The sequence below is a fragment of the Podarcis liolepis genome (genome assembly GCF_965112155.1).
Source record: "Podarcis liolepis genome assembly, chromosome: 10".
NCBI lineage: Eukaryota > Metazoa > Chordata > Lepidosauria > Squamata > Lacertidae > Podarcis > Podarcis liolepis.
Window position 1 is genome coordinate 21,548,777 of NC_139562.1, and position 20,263 is coordinate 21,569,039.

The 20,263-nt window shown below is 44.5% G+C and overlaps 1 protein-coding gene across 1 annotated transcript in view; it reads left to right on the forward strand.

Annotated features, from left to right (window-relative positions):
- Positions 1-356: 356 nt before the first annotated feature.
- The window catches only part of CHRM2 (cholinergic receptor muscarinic 2), a 418,009-nt gene continuing 398,102 nt past the window's right edge, over positions 357-20,263 (forward strand). Inside the window, exon 1 of the mRNA XM_083462060.1 lies at positions 357-916. The gene's annotated coding sequence lies outside the window, so the exon portion shown is untranslated. The remainder of the gene's footprint in view (positions 917-20,263) is intronic.

Genomic DNA, 20,263 nt, shown 5'->3' on the forward strand with positions numbered 1-20,263 from the left:
TCCCCCCCCATGCCTATTTTGCCTTTTTAGGGGAAGAACTGCATGCATGTTAATAACCAGATCCACAATTTAAGAGAACGTGTGAATGCATAACACGGAAATCAGCCTCGCTTAGTCCATTTGATCCTAGTCACTCCTACCAAGTAAATGGAAATGGGGTGGCAGTTGTGCAAAACCCCGTCTCGGTCACGTTTACTTGGAATCAAGTCCCCACTGCATTCCGCGGTGCTTACTCGTAGGTAAACGTGCATAGGATTGCAGCCTAGCGAACTTCCCCTATGGCCAGATCGCTTGACCACATTGGAATGGTCTCGTTTTACACGATGGGGCGATCTCACCCAGAGCTATTGTTCCTATGTCACCCCTGTGTGTGTGTTTGCTTATGTTTGGGTTCTGCAAAGCAAAAGATTTCTCAGAGAAATGCGAGACATTCGCGCAGTCCTCCTCTCCGAAAGCTGCGACCGGCTTGTCACTTCCATCACTAACAATCTGGTCCCGATCGTTCTGCTGGCGCGTTGGGGGCTGCTAGGCACTCAAGGGTCTCGCCAACAGCCGTCATCGGGGTGGGGGTGGAGTAGGGGGTGTGGAGAAGAGCGCCTGGCTCTCGAGTACTAATGCCGCGTTGAACGCCTCTGGAAAGATTTGGAGGAAAACAACGCCGCGTTCTCCACCAGCGAGGAGCAGGTTTGGGGGGCGCCCTGAGCGGCTCTCGGCTGGGCAGCGAAAGAGGCTGGTGGGGCGCTTTTCTGAACAGCGGCTTGACTGAACTCGTCCCCTGATTGAGCGCACCCCACTTCCCCCTCCGACGATGGTCTAGGGCCCCTTCCAGGTTGGGGTTCGGGCACTTTCTGCTTCTCCAACGGACAGCCCGATATGGACCCGCAGCTAGCCCAGCGCGCGCCTCTGTCTTTCCAAGGTAGGGCATTTCGCCGTTTCACCCGCTGCTTTTCAAGGAACGTCTGGCTCGCTCGTCTTTTGTTCCCATCCGCGTTAATGTAGATTATTTTCATTGCGCACATTGCACGACGAATCTCGTCTCTGCCCCGAACTTGACATTCGCTCACACTTCGGTAGTGCAGGCTCTGGATGGCCACGCATTGACCTGGGGTGGGAGAAGAGGACGGGGGTCCTACACCTTTAGTCGTCTCCTAGGGAAAGAAGGGAGTTCCCAGGGATGGCTTGTCCCGCCGGTGAAAGACCCTCTTCTGCGACGCGGCTGTTGAAGGTGTAGAAGCTATTCTGCATCTGCCTACCTTCCATGTAAATCGCTTAATTCCGTTGTAGCTGGTTGCCAGTTTCCATCAGCCCACAGAGCCAGCATGACCAATGGTCAGGGAACATGGGAGGTGTGCAACATCAAGGGGGCCACCCCTCTTGGGTCCCTAACCCTGACTTAATTTTCCAGTCAATTGATGTACTCAGGTCTGGAGGCAGCCAGACGTGTGAGTTAGCTAGGCTGCAGGGACGCAAGGGGGGTTATTTTGTAGTATTTCTAATGGTTCTATTTTCTGATTAATTTACATTCTCTTTATCTTTCTGCCAGCCGTTTGGGACATATAGTGAAAAGCAGGGTACACATTCTTTAAATAAGTAGGTAGATAAATGTGGAAAGTCTCTCCATCCAGATGTGTACTCTGAGAAGGCTCTTTCACACATGATGAACTTGTTGAAGTGCATGTGTGGAGGAGCCCACAGAAGCATCTTTCCCAAGAAGGGTTGGCGCTGGGAGAGCGAGAGGCAGTGGAGGTACTGAGATGGAAGGCGGTGAAGGTAGAGAGGAGAACGGATGGCAAAGAAGTTTGTCATTGCTTATGTTTATTCATGAAGGGGAGTACAATAAAATAGATGCAGAAGTTTAAATCAAAGTGGGAGTTTGGTGCTTCGAATGAGTTATGTATAGTAAAGGAAGGAAAAGGGAGTGCTAGATTCCAAAGCCAGTAACAAGGATTGGATCAAAATTTACAGGGCAACCTTAAACATTTCTACTCATAAGTAATCCTCGTTGAATGCAATGATACTGACTCACAAGTACATAGGGTTAGGATTGCAATCTTAGCTATGTTTTAAATTGGTAATGTCTACACAGCCTAAGTCATTCTTTTTCTCCATTTGGATTGAAGCTGGTTTGGGGGAAAATGCATCAGAATGCAGTATTTCATAAGAAACAACAGGATAGGTGTAGATTGTAGCCACCATCCTGTCCTATGTGCACACACAACTTCCTAAACCATCGTTGGGAGTGTACTGGGTGTGCAGTAAACAGCAGTGTGTACATAGCCTTAGTTATGTTTATAGCAGACCCATTGAAATCAATGGGACTTTAAGATAGTCATGAATAACTTAGGCTGCAATACCCATTTATCTGACAGCAAATCCCATTGAATTCAGTGGGAATTCTGAAATTCCGGGGAAACAAGTCTGTTAAGTCCGCGCTGATTTTGATGGGTCTATTCTAAGCATTGAGTATGGATCCAGCTGCAAAACAAGTGCAACACAGGTGCAAAAAGCACCACAGTTGATGTAAGGAAGATGTTTATGGACAATGTAATCCTTTCCACATTTACTCAGAAGTAAATTTCACTAAAGGTTATTCCCAGGTAAGTGTACATAGGATTGCAGACTTCAATGCAGTGATAGAAAAAATGCAAAAAATAGCTTAGTTAACTTCTATATAGGATTTTTTTCCAGCCTTGCAGGAGGGGGTTATTATGCATAGGAAGAGTGGAGTAAAGTGCAGCCAAAGCATGAAAGATGGAAACCGGCAGGGGCTGGAATTAGATGCAACAAAGAAGTTAAACCCAATGCTGGGGTTCTGTGTACTGATGGGATCAGGCATTGAGATTTAGTTACAACTATAAAGTAAAATTGGGACTGGACGGGGAAGATAGAAGCATGGCAGAGTTGATGTGGGCAGACAAAATATGAACGGACAAGCTCCAGCCCCCCACCATAATGTAGGAAAATGTTTTCTGAACAGCCTCCCTAGTGCAGCAATGCTCCAGAAACGCATCTCTGTGCCCCTGTGGGTGCCTATCAGGGATGCCTTCAGAACAGTTATTGAAGAGGTCTTGAGAAAACACTTCTGGGAAGGTCAGATGGGACAGCTCTTGGGGGGGGGGGGAGAGATGGTGACTGTCATTCCCTGGCTAAGCTCTAGTCAGAAACTCTATTAAATATCTCTCCCTCCAATAGATCGTGCTTACGTTCCGGTTAGATAGCCTTAATAGTGCTGCCTTGGCTGCTCTGGGGTTTTGCAGTCAAGAGCTCCAGGCATTCAGATCGAGGGACCATTTCCAGAGTTTTGTGGTCATTCGAATGCCCTTGAATCAGCTACATTTTTGCCCCTGCTACACTTCCCTTTTTATACATACCTCTAATTTTCTTTGGTAGCAAAGTTGTTGTTTTTTAAGTAAATCTCAGATCGCATTTATAAATGGATTGGTTTGATTTCTAAGATGGGGGAAAATGGAATCAGCCAGCACTGCCAATTCAAAATCAGCAGTTATTTCTTATCTTGGATAGACACAAAGGTTTACCAAGGCTATGCTTGTGTACATGAGCATAGTCAGATATTTGGTTGTGTCTAATTGAAGAGGCAAGGGCTCTCCTTCCAGGGTCTCTCAAGCCTGCAACCAAACCGGAGGAGGCAGTCTGACTATTGCTGCTTAAGTGAGTCAGAACCATCACGAGTCTACTAGGCTCAAGTCCTGAACACATTTACCTGTGAATAAGTCCCATTGAATTGGAACAGCTGGGTGTTCCTGCATATGAAGCATGCTGTAGTATCATCCAAGTAGAACTTTAGGGCAGATGCCCAGGTCCTGTTAAGCAGGAAGGTCCCCAAATGCAGCAAGGTTAGTTTTCAATATGTTCCTAGAATCATAGAATTGTAGAGTTGGAAGGGACCCTGAGGATCATCTGGTCCAACCCCTGCAATGCAGTAATCTCAGCTAAAGCACCCATGACAGATGACCATCCAACCTCTGCTTAAAAACCACCAAGAAAGTGAAGCCCACGATCAGAAAGATCTTCCTGATGTTTACTTGGGAGTCTCCTTTCTTGTAACTTGAAACCATTGGCTCAGGTCCTACTATCCAGAGCAGGGGGGAAACAAGCTTGCTCCATCTTACATTTGACAGTCCTTTAGATATTTGACTATCACATCTCCCCTTAGTCTCCTCTTTACCAGGCTAAGCATACCCATTCCCCCTCAACTGTTCCTCATAAACCTTGGTTTCCAGACCCTTTGTCATCTTGGTTGCCCTCCTCTGCACACATTCCAGTTTGACAATCTCATTCTTAAATTGTGGCACCCAGATCTGGAAACAGTACTCCAGGTGTGGTCTGATCAAGGAAGAATAGACCGGGACTATTACTTCCAATGACCAGAACACTATACTTCTCTTGATGCAGCCTAGAATAGCACTAGCTTTTTCTTTTGCTGCTGCATCAGAAGGTTGACTCATGTTAAGCTTGTGGTCTGCTAAGACCCCGAGATCCTTTTCTGCACCAATGAAAGCATGCTATGTACTACTGACCTGCGATCCATGACAATAGCTCAGCAGCTCCACTTCTTTTAGCCAGATCCACTTCCCAACAGCCCCGAGGCAAGTTGCAGAGTCATAGTTTCTGTGGTAGGTACTCCTACAACAAAGGCAAGACCCACTGTGGAAGAGGATTTTTTCAGTACCATCCTAGTCATGTTCCAAATCTCTCCAAATCCACCAGACCTTTTCATTGGAGCTCTCATGTTTTTCTAGGGAATATAGGAATGACATATCTGCACTTCAAAAGTGCACATACCACATACGCATATATCAGCATTTCACTAAAGACTTCTTGGACTAGTCATTTGGTAAGGACATCCATAATTCCCTGCAGGAGAGCTCAGCTCCTTCTAAAAGAGAGGAATATGGACCAGTGGTCCTTCATATTTTACTAGATTTCACCAGCACCAACCAGATAACCAATGGAAGTTTTAGCCTAGCAAAATCTGGAGAGCTATAGGTTTCCTCTCCATGCCCTAACAGTATTACAGTTCACCAAGTTCCCTAGTCAAAAGGAATAACTGTTAAATTAGTTTAAGTCCACACCATGGATAAGCCTTCAAATGCTGTGGCTACTACCTTTCAGGCGAGAAATTCGGTGGTCTGAAGCTCCCTATGTGTTTCTAAACGAGACTAAGTTGCTTTGCTGTTGAAGATACTGCCACAAAATAGTGTTTAAATGGTAATACACTGCAGAAATTGCCCAGTTATCCAAATGTCTCTTGCCTGGAACTTTCAGGCCATTCCCACAAATGATGCTTACTTTGGCTTTTTTCATTTCCTGCATCGGGGATTCAAATGAAAATCTTCAAGCAGCCTAGAATGTGCATTCAGTTTGAAATTGGCTTCTATACTGCATGAAAAGACATTCACGAGTTATAGTTGCCGGTCTAAAAACTGCTCTTATAATTGAACTAGCACTGTGCAAAAGTGTCCATAATTTTTTGGGTGCAGAGTTATTAAAATCCATCTTGAACTCTCCACGCTTTAGACTAGGGCCAATGCATGTGTAAAGAAAAGAACCTTCCTCATTTAACTGAGCATTCAATTATCTGAGTGTCTTGGATGTCCCCTGGAGCATTCCGATGAATGGTGCTGTGCTATTATACTAATAATGATGATAACAGCACTGAAAACAATTCTGTAATGATGATCCTCATATGAATTAACGTCACCTACGGGCCCATCGTCTAACATTTTGTCACTGCTGTTTCTTTATTTCATCAGTTCCTTAACAGGGAACGGAGAGGCATCCTTTAAGGCTAGTCTTAAAATACACAATGCACAATTTGGTACCCAGCAAAGTCTGAACATCCACCAAATATTATGACCTGCCTGTCTGAGACAGCAGCCAAACAAATAGGCTTATTGTGCCCCTTATGTGTCACCATAAAAAGGCTCTTGGTGGGTGGCATCCTTATGTCTGATGGTCCACAAGCTGCGTATACCTGCAAAAGAACTTTCTTCTAAGTAAGGGGTTTAGGACTAGTAAGGGGTTTAGTCATGCTGCACAATCCAATACAATTTTTCTTGAGAGTGACTCCAATTGAGTTCTGTTGACAGGGAAACTTAACACCCAGTAAGCATGTCTAGACAGCAGTTCTGTGTTCTATTGGAGTCAGTGAAAATTACTCCTGAGCAGATATGCATAGGCTCGGCGGACAAGTGTTTCAGCATAATGCATTACTGCCCAACCATAACCATGTTTACTCAGAAGCAAATCCCACTTTGTTCATGAGAGCTTATCTCCAAGCAAGTGTGCCCAAGATTGTGTCTTCCATGCTCCATGTTCAAATGTGGGCTTTGCCTTCTGACTGTTTGTGTGCTGGTCATATATTTCTAAATCTGAGTTCTCACCCACATACCATAATACCCCATTCCCATTTCAGTGTTCTAGCACAAGCTCTGGCTTTTTAAACTAGCAGTGTCAAGTGGTTTGAGCCAAAGGTATACTATATAATAAATAATAATAATAATAATAATAATAATAATAATAATAATAATAATTCTGTTGCATGCAGAAGGCAGAGTGGTGTTACTAGGTAATTCTAGACCCTGGAGTCTTACAAGGGATTTAGATTGCCATGTATATTATTGCAATTGCAAAGCACACAACTGACATTTCTCTTCCCCTCATACCCCCTCATTCCATGCTTTACAACTGCTTCTGTAATCCTGATACGCAAGACAAAAACAGAGCTTGCCAACCCTAATCATACACTGAACATGTGTGGTTTGGCATTTTAAGTTCACTTAAGTTTAGAAGCGGGGTGAAGAATCTCAAGTCTTGGGGCTGAATGTGGCTCTCTAAGCCTCTCCATCTGGCCCTTGGGACTCTCCCCACAAACATTGATTTGGGCGGACAAATCAGGATAAATGCTGAGTAAACAGGATGTCTGGAAGCTGCGTATGCTACAGAAGAATGAAACCAGATCCAGAAATGTTCTTCTACCTTGTGCAACTACCTGTGCCCACAGAAACATCAGATTCTAGATAATTTTATAGCACTGCTTGAAATTACTCTGGTGTAAGTTCTGATGCAAGAACTTGTGGAACACCACTGACAATTATTTTCCTTCCACTCATAGCTCCTTGGATCCAAACCATCCCTTTCCTTCACCTTTTTTGGCTTACATAACACAGAATCATTGACATTTATGCAGAAGAATGTCCTGTGGTGTATACACTCAATCAAGTGTCTATAGCAGGCATCCCCAAACTCGGCCCTCCAGATGTTTTGGGACTACAATTCCCATCATCCCTGACCACTGGAGTTGTAGTTCCAAAACATCTGGAGGACCGAGTTTGGGGATGCCTGGTCTATAGAAAGGTAACCTTACACCAGGAGCCACCAATCTTGTGGAACACATTTGGATATTTTGAGAGTGAGGTGGGCACCACAGATTATTTGCTTTCCCATAGGGTCTGGGTAAAAGTGGGGTCTAGTGTAATTAAAACAGATCCTTTTGCATTTGAATAAATTTACTTAGCCCCCCTCCACCCGGCAAAAGGTCATCAAATTAAACCTTACATTGCACCATAAAAAGTCCCAGATCTTATGCTTGCCAACATCTTGTAGTTTTTATGGTTCAGTAAATGGAGACCAATGTAATCTATAATTTGGTGGACTTCATAAGAGTGGACAACCCTAGGGAAAAAAATATATGAAATTTCAAGAGGCTCCATTTGAATGGATCCAACCTGTGTTGGATCCATGAATGCATGTTCCTCCCACTCCACTTTCTCTCCCTATCCCTAAAGGTAAAGGTAAAGGGACCCCTGACCATTAGGTCCAGTCGTGACCGACCCTGGGATTGCGGCACTCATCTTGGTTTATTGGCCGAGGGAGCCGGCATACTGCTTCCGGGTCATGTGGCCAGCATGACTAAGCCGCTTCTGGTGAACCCGAGCAGCGCACGGAAACGCCGTTTACCTTACCACCTTATCTACTTGCACTTTTTTGGGGGCATGCTTTCAAACTGCTAGGTTGGCAGGAGCAGGGACCGAGCAACGGGAGCTCACCCTGTCGCAGGGATTCGAACTGCCGACCTTCTGATCAGCAAGTCCTGGGCTCTGTGGTTTAACCCACTCCATTTACCTCCCCCAGTCTCCCAAATTGCTCCCTTTCCCCTGCTTCCCTCTCAGCCATTTTGCTTTCTGCCCAGCTACTCAGGTGCCAAACTGAGTCTTCAAAAGCACACAGAGTTGAAAGATGTGAGAAAGCGTGTCACTCTTTCAACTTCCTTATTCTGCTCTATGTGCTTTCCAGAGCAGAGGCGGAGGGGGACAGACATAGCTAGTTTTGCCATCTCATGATAAAGGAAGCAGTGAGTGGTGATGAGGTACCGAAGCTGTGAGGGCCCCAGGAAAAGCCTTCAGGGGTGCCATTGGGCCCATGGTCACAGGTGACCCTAGGGTTGCGCTTTCCTGGGAATTTCTCCAGAACAAGCATCACCAGAATCTAGGAATGCTGTGCAAGGGTAATATCACACTTACATCCATTTGGCTGGGGCTTGCACAGAATGATGATTTATGATTATTAGTAATTATTACACTCTGTGCGTGTGAACTAGAGTTCCCAAAATTCATTGAAGGAAGGCATGTGCTTTAACTGCGATTTAAATGTATGGCGTGTATGCTGTGATTATCTCCTTATTGCAGATAGAAAACTGAGGTTAAGAGAGAGTAGCTTGCCTAAAGCCTCTTAAAGCATGCAGGGGTGGACAAAAACCAGGCATTACCTGATTCATAGATCAGACTGTTGTAGTGCAATCCTCATGCCTGTATATTCAGAAGTGAGTTCAGTGGGATTTACTCCCAAATTAGCATGCATAGGATTGCAGCTTTAGCTACTCCCCTGTATCAGCTCCAGGAGAGCTTTCAAGAGTCCTGCGCACTTTCTGTTCTTTAAAAAAAAATTTGAGTTTGTTGATGACAGATGTTATACCAGATTTAAAAGAACGTTGTTTACCAGAGAGCCACAGGATTTCAGAGAAAGAAAAAGAGGGGGAGAGAGAGAGATCTGCAGAAATGGCTTACTAATACAACATAATTCCTAATTGCTTCTGATATGAATGCTGCAGCAAAGAAGGCAGCAAAGGAGCTCATGTGTGTTCTAATGAAAAACAAACAAAAATACTGCAAAGTCCAGAAATTGGACTATGAAGTCAAGAGTTAGATGGATTTAAAAGTCTGGTCTCATATTTCTTTTCTTTTTAAAACTAGAATCTCTAAGGTCTATCAATATGTTTCAAGATAGATGCAATGCTAAACGTAGCTCTAGGAAGCACATTAAGAGTCCCCCCCCCCCATGGCAATTTCCTTAGGACTACAGCATGTAGCTTTTTGCATGTCTCATTTTTCACTCCAGTCAGGACACCACAATTGTTTTCTTCCGATTTCAGCTCTGATGCTTCAGTTATACCAAGCATGTCACCCCACCCTATATAAACACATAAATACATGCCACAGTAGCAAACAAAATCAATACCCTGCCACACACACAATCTAGGGGCTAGCTTATTTAATTAACCAAAGGCCTGGGAGTAGATATGTCTTTAAGCACCAGGCAAAAGCATTTAACAAAGGTACCAGGCGAGCCTCCCTTGGGAAGGCATTCCACAAGTGGAGAGTCACGGCAGAAAAGGCCTGTTCTCATGTTGCCAACCTCTGGAACTCTCACAGAAGAAGCCCATGAAGGGCCTCAGGTGATGAATGCAGGGTCCAGGTTGGTTCAAGGCTTTATAGGTCAAAACCAGCATATTGAATTGGGACCAGAAACTAATTGGCAGTGCAGCTGGGCCAGGATTGGCATCATATGCTCAAACCAATTTGTACTGGTGAGCAACCTGGTCGCTGAATTCTGAACCAGCTGAAGTTTCCAAACTGTCTTCAGAGGCAGTCTCACGTATAATGTTTAGCAGTATTCTAGCCTAGCGGTTACCAGAACATAGACAACAGAAGTTTGGCTAGCCCTGTCCAGATAGTGGCACAGATGATGGAAGGCACTCCACACCAACAAGGCCACTCAAGCCTCAAATGACAGCAATGGATCCAGATGCATCCCCACGCTGTGTACCAGCTTCTTCAGAGGGACTATAACCCCATGATGAGTAGGCAACCTCCCATCCATCTGGACTAGGAAACCACCCACTAACAGTAAGGTAAAGAGTAAAGGCACCCCTGACCATTAGGTCCAGTCACAGACGATTCTGGGGTTGTGGTGCTCATCTTGCTTTACTGGCCGAGGGAGCCAGCGTTTGTCCGCAGACAGTTTTTCCAGGTCATGTGGCCAGCATGACTAAGCCGCTTCTGGTGAACCAGAGCAGCGCACGGAAACGCTGTTTAGCTTCCCACCGGAGCGGTACCTATTTATCTACTTGCACTTTGACATGCTTTTGAACTGCTAGGTTGGCAGGAGCAGGGACCGAGCAATGGGAGATCACTCCGTCGCGGGGATTCGAACCGCCAACCTTCTGATAGGCAAGCCCAAGAGGCTCTGTGGTTTAGACCACAGCGCCACCCAGTCTTACCTGGATTGAACTTCAGATATTGGCTCTCATTACCAGGGCAAGACAATGATTCAGCACATCCACTGCCTCACGTGCAGATGCAAAGGAGAAGTAGAGCTGTGTGTCATCAGCAAATTGCTGACAATGTACTCCAGACCTCCAGATGACCCCACTCAGCAGTTTCATGTAGATGTTAAACAGCATGGGGAGGGGGGATAAAATCAAAACTCCGTGGGGCTGAAGAAAACACCCCAAACATCACCTTCTGGAAATGACCATCCAAGGAGGACAAAGTAGTGCCACCCATCCCTAACTTGGACAGCTGCTCCACAAGAATACCATGGCTGATTTGACCCACTTGCTAGCAAGGACTGTGGTTCTGTTAACTTCTAGATAGCTGAGAACCTACCCCTGAACGATTGCCAGAGTGCTGACTCTTCCAAGAGTAAGACTGCAGTCTATTGCTGGGAGATGGTAGCGGAACAAGAGCTGGACTGGCAGGTACAGAGACACCACAAAGTATCAACTCTGTGTCCGCAAGGTCTACTCCAGCCTTTGCCAACCTTGTGCCCTCCAGATGTTGCTGGATCGCAACTGCCATCAGATGTGCTGGCGGTGCCTGATGGGAGTTGTAGTCCAACATCATCTGAGGGGCTTCACACTGGTGAAGTGTGGTCTACTCTTTACTCGCACTGACTGGCCAGTCTCTCCCAAAGGATGACAGAGCAGCAAACATTTATTTCTTCTCTGCTAAATTTCAAAATCTGAGACCTCAACTGCATGGGGAAAGCAAAGCTTATGGGGGGTATTGTTTCATTTTTATTATGTTATGCGTTCTGTGTTTTTATGTTCTAAACCTTCCCGTGATCGTTGGGTGGAGGGCAATATATAAATCTGAAAAATCATCATTGCTATCATTATGGAGCTCAGTGAGATTTCCTTCTAAACAAGCATGTATGGGATCCTACTCTCAAGCTGCTGTCTGTGAAGGTAACACACCTGTTAGTGAGTAAGCAACATTGAACACAGAGAAACTTGCTTCTAAGTAAACACACATAGGATTACAAGGCTACAAAATGTTTACCTAAGAGTGAGACATGTGTAGGATTGCAGTACATGACTGATCATAAACAGATTTACTTTGGAGGATAAATGAGTACTCCTGTTACTTTCAGATTCTCATGTCCCCAGTCTTTAATCCAGTTCTCGACATCAGATTGTAATTTATTTATTTTTAAAACGAGTCTTAATGGAAATCTATCAGCATTTTGGTGCAGATTTCTCCTAATATACATAATGTATTTTTGCCTAATATACACTTTTAGCAATTCTATTTGCCCTATCATCATCCTTTTTTAAAAAAGGTCATTTTCACAAATATATACATTTATATGCACACTTTGCCCCAAGAGGCAAATTTTGGACACATTACTTAGCTGAAGAACTTCACTGCAACATCTGGAAAAATGCAAATTTTGAAGGAGGCTGTGTTTCAGTTCACATATTGTTTCAGAAAGTGTGAATTAGTAAAAACATATTTTTTAAAAAAATAAAGAAAGTGTGAATTTGGCTTGTGTTCCAATGCTAACTGAGTTGAATTTCTGCCCCATCCCTACTTGAGAGTAAACCCCATTTAATGATGTGGTTCAGCTCCGAGGGCCTTCTGGCAATTCCCTCAATGTGAGATGTGAGGTTACAGGAAACCAGGCAGAGGGCCTTCTCGGTAGCGGCACCTGCCCTGTGGAAAGCCCTCCCACCAGATGTCAAGGAAATAAACAACTATCTGACTTTTAGAAGACATCTGAAGGCAGCCCTGAAGGCAACTTAGGGAAATTTTCAATATTTGATGTTTTATTCTGTTTTTAATCCATTGGGGTTAATTGATTTAATTTAATTGATTGATTGATTGATTGAGCGAGTATTTTAACTCTTGGATGTTTTAAAGTAGGGTTGTAAATCTTTCTTAATTTCACTGTTTGCTTTTTCAAACTGCTTTGAGGGTTTGTTTGTTTTTTACAATCAAGTTATGTATTTTAATAAACAGGCATGCTCTGGATCTTGCCACATTCTTTAAGGTGCTACCCGACTTTTGCTATGTTGTGCTTTTTTATTTTGTATGGACAGGAGGACTTCTGCAAAGAGGTCAGTCACCCCCAAGAAAAGACGCAGGGGCATCGGAGAGAAAGGGAAGCTGAGCACATAGACAGAGTAGGCCTGCCGTAGCTCTTAATCCACCTTGCAGTTGAAAACACTGATTTGTGCATCTGATTATTAAGGCATGATTAATTCTACAGGAATCAAGGTGCATAATCAAATATTCACAGTGCTCACTGGAGACAGCAGAAGTGTGAGTGTGGTTTTCCCCCACTGCTGCCCCCTTAGCAACTTAATGATGACCTTGAATAAAGAGCATTGACAAGAGGAGGAACGATTGAAACGTATAAAAATCAACTTGTTGCCATCTAGCCTGTCCATCGGACCAGCTGTGATAGCACAAATGTATAGGTGTTTTCAGAGCTCTAACAGGAAAAGAAAATACTTAGAGCCTGACCCTCTCCTCTGTTTCAGATGGAGTCTTACATAACCAAACACAGCAACCTGTTTTTCATTAGCATATGGGGAAGAGCTACCCACGTCTACCCCTCTTTTCTCTCATATTTTGTCTCTGCAAAAGCTGCTTATTTTTTCTGCAGCTTTTGGCCACTGGGGAAGGACTGTAGTTCAGCATTAAGACACATGCATTGCCTGTTGACCACAGTCCAGTGTTGTTGGACCACAACTCCCATCAGCACCAAGCATCATGGTCAGAATTACTCCAACAAAATCTGGAGGGTACCACATCAGCTACCTCTGGTGTAAAAAGCACCGAGATAGATGGATCAGTGGTCTCAGACCTGGCTCATTTAAAGGCAGCTCCCTCTGTTTCAATATAATTAGAACTGTTATAGCGGACATACTAAAATAAATGAACTGTCATTGCTTTCTTCCAAAAGGCCACCAGTATACAATGGCTCTCCCAATGGCCACTGGAATGCATTAAACACAAAGTACAGTAACTGGTTGCTTCTAGTTACAGGTAGGTAGCCGTGTTGGTCTGCTGTAGTTGAAACAAAATAAAATATTTCCTTCCAGTAGTACCTTAGAGGCCAACTAAGTTTTTCATTGGTATGAGCTTTCGTGTGCATGCACACTTCTTCAGACACTTGAAATTGCTTCTATTATGTTTCTTCAGGACTCTCCACAAAAGACAACACACACACACAGACATCTAAATGGCCATTGGAATGCATTGGTTTGGGGAGGAAGCCTGTGCACTCATTCATTCATTCAGTCATTCATTCATTCATATACTATCCCCCCTTCTTTCCAAGGAGTTCAGTGTGGCATACATAGCTTTTCCCTTCACAACAATCTGGTGAGGGAGGTTAGGCTGAGAGTCATTGACCCACCCAAGTTAGTTTCATGGCTGAGTGGAGATTTGAACCCTGGTCTCCCATTTCCTAGTCCATCACTTTAACCACTACACCACACTGGCACCTAGTCTCAGGGTTGTAAAAGGGGAGTGTGGGATAAGAGTACACCAACCCTCTTGCAAGACCAGACCAATGTCTAGTTAAGTCCACCATTCTAGTCTCCAGCAAGGAGGTTTGCCTGAGAAGCTTACAAGCTGGAATGAATATGCCGATCATTGCCTCTTCACCCAGAGCTTCTTGACACAGCTAAAAGCATCACAGCCACTCCCCTCCACCTCCTCTCCATCCTCAACCTTTTATGCTACTCCAGAAGCACCACTGGCTACTGGTACCTAGCTATAGTTGGCTTCCAGTGCCAGAGTGAGTGGGAAGCTAGCAAGACATCTTAGGCAGTGTGCCTACGGCACAGTGGAGCATAAGATTGGGCTGTCTAGTCTTATTGATCACATCCTTGTGTCTCCTTACACAAAACACTACAGCTGCCAATGTACATTTGGAGCTGTACTTCTCATTCTGCCTGCCTGCTACAGTTCTGGACGTCCCATCTAAAAATATATATATAAAGTGGGGGGGAAAGGATATCATATCACAGATCTGGAAGATACAGGAAAGGGCAAGTCTTCCGCTATTTGGATGAATTGCAGTGCCATTCTGAATGTTCTAAAGCATATATTTTTTTAAAATATATATATATGTTTGAAGGTTCGAGAGGGAAATAGAGTTAGCTTCCATCGCGAACATATTGTGCTTTACATGTCACCTGTGAACAGATGTACTGTACTGAAAAGTGTGCTATTATTACCACAGAACTTTCCCCCAAACATCCCAGCTAGACAGGTGTGTGTGCTTTATTATGTATTTCTAATTGTGTTTATATCCTACCTCCCCCCCCCAAGGAATTCAAGATGGCACACCTTGTTCTTTTCCTCCAATTCACAACAACCCTCTGAGGTAGGTTAGGTTGAGAGGCTGGGACTGGCCCAAGGGCACCCCTTTGCACATCATGGCTGAGTGAGAATTTGAACCGTGGCCTCACAGGTCCTAGTCTGATACTCTAACCATTATTACATCATGCTGGCTGGGTGGAGACAGCTTAAGTCAGGAAAAACTTGAGAGCATTGGAAGCTGCCATATACTGCACCGGATCAGACTATTGGTCAGTGTGGCTCAGTATTAACTACACCAGCAGTGAGCAAAAGGTAGATAGGGATCCACAAAAGACGTACAGTTCATATTAAATAACAGGGTAGCTCTACAGGCTTATTGAGCTTAGGAACTTTTGTGTACCAGAACTGAAGTTTCACACAAATGTCTACTCCTGGTTAATCCAAGCTTTCTTCATTTCAGCAGCCTAACTAAAGGGGAGAAATGTTCTTTATTTTTATGTTGGCATTGAGAACCAGAATCCCTTACTAATAAATTGCCAGCCATACCCTGTTCTTTCATTTTAACTGTACAGTGGTACCTCGGGTTACATACGCCTCACGTTACATATGCTTCAGGTTACAGACTCTGCTAACCCAGAAATATTACCTCGGGTTAAGAACTTTGCTTCAGGATGAGAACAGAAATTGCACGGTGGCGGTGCAGCAGCTGCGGGAGGCCCCATTAGCTAAAGTGGTGCTTCAGGTTAAGAACAGTTTCAGGTTAAGAACGGACCTCCGGAATGAATTAAGTACGTAACCAGAGGTACCACTGTATCTGTACCTGGTTCCAGTTGGTAGATCTCAGTTCTATTGAAAAAAACTAGCTAAATCCAACAAACCTGAAGTCAGCCCACCCCTGGTCTACACTGACTGCCCTTGGCTCTCCAGGGTTTCAGGCTGGTTCCCAGTTCTAACTGGTAATGCTGGATTTGCACCTCCGGCATGCAAAGCAGGTGCTCTGCTACTGAGCTACGATGAACAAAAATACTGCAAGTAATCAAACTATTCCAGATCATCACTGAAGTGCTTTTATGATTCATGTGCGAAAATGCTCTGCAGCGATGAGCATAATTAAATCCAAAGCGGTTGTTGCTTTGTACCTACACAGTAACATGGCACAGGCAAAAGTCTGGAATTTGGTGTGGATGAAGGATGATGTGGCATTTTGGCAGAGGATGGCAGTTCAGCAGTGCAGTACATCTTTTGCATGAGGAAGGCCCCTGGCTCAGTCCCTGGCATCTCCGGTTAGGGCAAGGAAAGACCCCCATCTGAAAACCTAGAAAGGTGCTGCCAGTCAGTGCACCTGAACTAGATGGACCAGTGAGAGAAGGCAGTTCCCTATATTCCTGCATTTTTGGAAGGCTGTGCCTTAAGGATGACAGCATCTCAGTACTGCATCTAGAAGAGTTTGTATCTGAGCCCATACAAAATATTCTTCCTCGAGTCCCAAGTTGTCCTGAACCCCCTGGCCTACCTTGCAGCAAGTCAGTAGAATGCCAAGTCCAATGTCCAATGGTTAATCCACTCCAGCAAAGTCCAAAATCCAAAGGTCAGGAAATGCAATCCAGGGTAAAGCCAAGTCTTAAGTCTAACAGCCATGAAAGATAGTCAAACCCAAAACATAGACCTGTAGAGGTCCTGGAGCATCCAAGCAGAGGTCCATCAACATGGGCAGTTGAGCAGACAGCACCTCAGCTCTACTTTGCCTGCTGATTGCCACATCTGGGCTTGATGAAGCATGTGATCCTCACCTGTTCCAAGCCTACTGCAGCTGAGGAATCACACACCTCCTCCCAGAGCTAGTGAGCTTCATCTGGCCATCTAGGGAGCTGGGCTATGGGCCCTTCCTTGCCTCAGTCTCCCTATGCCTCAGAGCCCACCGTATTCAAGGATACCAGGACCCCTCGGTTCTGGTGATGGGTCCTGCTGCTCTGGTTCCTGTGCACTGACCCCCATTCCCCTGCCATCCTCCGTTACCCTGTGAGTACTTCCTTCCCCACCCCGTGCTTAACCGGTGTGTCCCAGTCCTGGCTACACCCCTTGCCAGGATCCTCTTCCTCCTCCCTATCCTCCTACCAGTTCACGATACAAGTTTCCACTACTTGTATCTGGGCCAGGATAGCTTTCCAAAGTCATAAAGTGTGCAGCTTCATGGGCTGGGAGAGGCAATGTCTTAGGACACCTCTCATTTGAGACATCTGCATTGCAATCTTATGTGTGGGTGCTCAGAAGTAAGCCTAACAAGTGAAACAAGCTTATCTCCCTGGAGGGAAAAAAGATCTATATAGCATTATTTCCAGGTACAATTAATCAGCTAGATTAAAATAAATCTGCAGCTCCTCTAGCATGTTTACTTGGGCTAATGCCATCCAGCTTGAGAAGACTTGCTTCAGGGAAGGTAAGTTTTGGATGGGATTGTTGGTGTGCAATATGTTGATTCCCTTTCAAAGATCTAAGATGAGGGTGGATCACCATTTGCAGCTCAAGGGATGCCTTCCCTCTGAGGCAACCTTACAAGAGACGGGTGGGGCAAGAGACAAAAGAAGGCAGGGCAATGAATGTATTTTTTTTTTACCTTTGTACAGAAGACTATTTTCCACACATAGTCACACACACCCCTTTATGCAGACAAGCAATAAGCATTATCAGAGTTTAAGGACATGGGGTGGGTAGGTGTGAAAGTGAGGGATGTGACCTGGGGACAGAGTGGAGGTGGTCTGGTGACAATTCTGAGGAAACTCAGAAGAGGACCACATTTGGCCCATGAGCCAGCATTTCGCCATCCCTGATCTAACACATTGGACAAACTAAATTCATTTTATCCCATCTGTGATATAGATATATTGCATTGCCACCATAGTGGTGGTCTACTCAAGAGTAGCATGTCCCACCACCACCAGGTACCCTTTTGCTGATGTAAGGTGGTGATTTCTGTCAAAAGACGGAGGCAAGAAGTTCACGGGCCACTCGCTGGCCATCTCCGATTCAAATAAAGGTTACTATTTCTTTATCTAGCTGCATGCCTCTTCATGTTTCCCCTTCAAACAGAGGCTCCATTCAAGCTGTGAAGCTATGCAGGGTCTCCACAGCCCCTGTGTGCTCTAAATAAATGCCATTCAATGGAGGGGATTCTTGGGAGTCAGTTTTATTTCAAATAACATGCCATAAAAAAGGGAGAGTAGACCAAACCAACACAACAAATGCTTTATGTTTATATCTAGCTCACTCCTCCGCCAAAATGGCCAATTCCCTAAAGCCAAGTAAAAGCTTCTTTCAGTCTAATGACTATTAATTAAAATGGAATGGTTTTCACCCAAGGAGAATTAACTGTTGTTTGCCAAAATGGATCTCCTCACCCTAATTCGTTTGTCGGTGTGCCAAGAAGGCAGGCTTCATGAATATTTCAGCACAAGGAAGGGTTTTCAGAAAAGCCTCCACTGGATTAAGGAGCAATAACATATTATTCCCCACACTTCTCCCTACCCAGAGGGGTCAAATATTCTGTAGGAAAAACCCTGCTGAATCAGACCAAAGGTCTAGGACCAAAGCCCACATCTGACCCCCCCCCCCATATCACTCTTTCTCCCATCACTGTGGTGACAGTAGTAAGTACATCAGTCCACTCATGATGGGGGGCTATTAAGGGCATCTAGCCCAAGGCCCCCTCCCCTGAAGCCATTGCTTATCTAGCAACCCATGGCCCTCCAGATGTTGTTGGACTCCATCATCCTTGACCATTGGTCATGCTGGCTGCAGCTGATGGGACATGGAGTTTGATAGTAGCTAGAGGGCCACAGGTTCCTCAGTCCTGGTCTAGTTCTTGGCTTATTCACACATTGCAATGAACACACGTACAAGTGCTTGTGTGGAAGAGTGGACACTTAATGATTTACACACCTCAGCTATTTGTGCATACAGGTTCACAGATTATATATGCATTGAAGGTAACATGGGAGCAGCTTCAGTGTTAAGTTCCCCTCTTCCATCACCACCACACTAGGTACTAGTGAACTCAGAGTTACCTTTGAGTAAGCATTTTTAGGATGGGCTAAGACCCATCATGTCTTAAAATGTCACTTGGCATCTGCTCTTTGAATTTTGCATTTCTTGATCAAAACAGGTATTTCCCACCAAATTAGGAAGATGTTCTTGTTTTTAGATTCATTTTTCTGCCTCAAATTCATCCTTATATCTCACACTTTCCAAGACCAAATGACTGACAAGGGCAAATGTTCATCAGACTTGTGGGCACTAGAGACACAGACTCTTTTCAGTGGTGGCCCCATATCTCTGACACTCTTTCCAAAGTAAAATATGTACAACCCCTCTTTTAGCTTTTAAAATAATATTACAAACTTTTGTGTGTGTTTCAGTGCATTGTTTTTTGGGTAAGAAGTGTGTGCTGGGCTTTTAAATGTAGCTGCTTTTGGTTTTGTAATTGAGTTTTTTAAGTGTTATATTGCTTTAATTATGCTTGCAAGCTACTATGAGAAAGCATTGTTTAATAGAAATGTCTTCAGTAAATGAATACAATTGATTGGGAGATGATTCAGGATAGACTGAACAGAGTACGATTTTCCACATAATATACCGTACTCAATGGAAACCACAGACACAAGAAAAAAACTGCCTCGGCTAGTACACTTGAAGGAGTGTCTCCACCCCCATCATTTAGCCTGGACACTGAGGTCAAGTTCCAAGGGCCTTCTGGTGGTTCCCTCCCTGCGAGAAGTGAGGTTACAGGGAACCAGGCAGAGGGCCTTCTCGGTAGTGGCACCCTCCCATCAGATGTCAAAGAAATAAATAACTATCTGACTTTTAGAAGACATCTGAAGGCAGCCCTGTTTAGGGCAGTTTTTAATGTTTGATGTTTTATTGTGTTTTTAATATTCTGTTGGGAGCTGCCCAGAGTGGCTTGGGAAACCCAGCCAGATGTATTGGGTATAAATAATATTTATTTATTTATTTAAGCCACCAGCTTAGATGGCTTTGAAAGGAGACTAGACAAAGACTTAGAGGACAGGTGTGTCAGTGGATCATGGTAGTGATAATAGTCAGCAATATGTAGCTGCATATTTTTGGAGGCTTTGTGCTTCTGAAGGGCAGGGGAGAAATTATGGGAGAGGGCTACTGTTAGAGCCTACTGTAAGAGGCAGAAGGGCTGTTCACATGTTACCCATGCACACAAAGAGTTGAACTGTACACTCATACAGCCATTCACATGCACCGTTTAGCAAATGTACAATCTGTGTACAAGAGCTGAGCTGTATAATAGCCGTGTCTGACTCTTTGTGACCCCATGGACC